This window comes from Gopherus evgoodei, unplaced genomic scaffold (assembly GCF_007399415.2).
Source record: "Gopherus evgoodei ecotype Sinaloan lineage unplaced genomic scaffold, rGopEvg1_v1.p scaffold_49_arrow_ctg1, whole genome shotgun sequence".
Taxonomy (NCBI): domain Eukaryota; kingdom Metazoa; phylum Chordata; order Testudines; family Testudinidae; genus Gopherus; species Gopherus evgoodei.
In genome coordinates, this window is record NW_022060070.1 from 1,297,857 (window position 1) to 1,299,699 (window position 1,843).

General features: G+C 46.3%; 1 pseudogene; it reads right to left on the bottom strand.

Moving 5' to 3' along the window:
• Positions 1–270: 270 nt before the first annotated feature.
• LOC115643013 lies at positions 271–809 on the bottom strand (annotated as a pseudogene).
• Between the last annotated feature and the right edge of the window lie 1,034 nt (positions 810–1,843).

Consider the following 1,843-nt stretch of genomic DNA (forward strand, 5'->3'; position numbering starts at 1 on the left):
AATAGCCGGAGCAGCCTGTTCCGGATCTGTCTGGTCCTCACACCGTAGATGATGGGGTTCAGCATGGGGGGCACCAGAAGGTACATGTTGGCTATGAGAATGTGGAAATGCAGGGGCACATTGTGGCCAAATCAGTGTGTGAGGAAGGAGAAGAGACCTGGATATAGGACAAGGTGATAAAAAGCACATCCAGACCAGTGACCAAGAAGGCCAGAAAAAGGCCACAGTAATTACTGACACAGAAGTCAGCACAGGCCATCTTCAACCCAGTCATGTGCTCACAGTACGACTGGGAGATGATGGCCAATGCCTCGCCAGGAAGGGATAGGGCAGTATGAACATGCCACTGCACAGCACCATGGCAAGGCTGATCTTGGCCACCAAAGGGTTAGTCAGGGTAGTGGAATATCTCAGGGGATCACAAATGGCCACATAGCGATCAAAAGCCATGGCCACGAAGATCCCAGACTCCATCGCTGTGAAGCAGTAAATGAAGTACATCTGGGTGAGGCAGACACTGAAATAGATCTCCCTGGAATTGAACCAGAAGATGCTCAGCCTTTTGGGTAGGGTGGATGTAGACAGGACCAGGTCAGTGACAGCCAGCTGCAAAGGAAATAGAACATGGGCACATGGAGGTTTGACTCCATCTTTACGATGAACAGGATGGTGAAGTTCCCCAAGATGTCTATGATGTATATGGCACAGAAGGGGATGGAGATCCAGACATGGGCCGCCTCCAGGCCAGGAATGCCCAGCAGGATGAAGGTGGAGGGGTTGGTGAAGTCAGTTGTGTTGCAATCTGACATGGAGTAGGGGAGAAGGTGTCCAACTCTGAGGCAGAATGGTGTCTAGTGCGTGGACTGTATGTTCTGCTGACTTCCTGAATGTGCCCAGGCTCTAGGGTGATGGTTGCAGTACAAATACCTGGATGGAGAGACAATGTTAATATGAGACACTACATGCACAACCGGAGGCTGTTCTCGTGGGTGAAGCAGATTGGTTGCTCTTCACGCACCAAAAAAATGCCATTTTCATTATTCAGATAAATTAATTATGAACAACTGACCCTACTAATGCCAATTCCATATTGCATGGTGTTCCCCATAACAATAATTCCTACATGTCTTGTTTGGGAAACCTTAACAGGCACCAACAGGAAACACAAGTGTGGATACTGGTTATCCCTCATTGTTACCCAGGTTAGAGAATTCATGCTTTAGGGCGCTCCCCATTAACCCAGTTGTTCAACATCTGAGAGGAAAAAATCTAAACCTTTCCCAGACATGTGCCAGTGAGAAACATCTCAAGTAGAACAGGTCTCAGGGAAAAGACCTGGGTGTCATTGTTGGCAACTCCATGGAAACACCCGCTCTTTCACAGCAGTCGAAAAACAGTGAGAATGTTAGAATGCCTTAGGAATGGGATGGAGAAGAACCTGCTCTGGACATGCACTTAGCTTTGGCCACCCTGTCTTTATCAATGATATCACCAATAGAAAGGGAGTTTCTGAAGCAGTCTGTGAAAATGGAGGAGGCTGCCATATGTGGCCAGACCGGAAAGTCTGGGACTGTTTAGTTTAGAGAAAAGAAAAATAGGATGGCATATAAAAGAGGAGATCAAACTAAAGACTGGAAGTGATTCCAATCAAATTAAATAGACAGAGAACAGTACCCAACCAGAGGTATCTGTAGTTCCTTAGTACTTCAGACGAACTAATTCCCCAAAGCTGAGGCAAACTACCAGAAAAAGTGATTGGGAGGAAAAATTTGGAGAGAAAAATGAAATGGAAAACTGGGAGTTCTTTAAGAAGAATGTATTAGATAGCCAAAAAGCCATCATT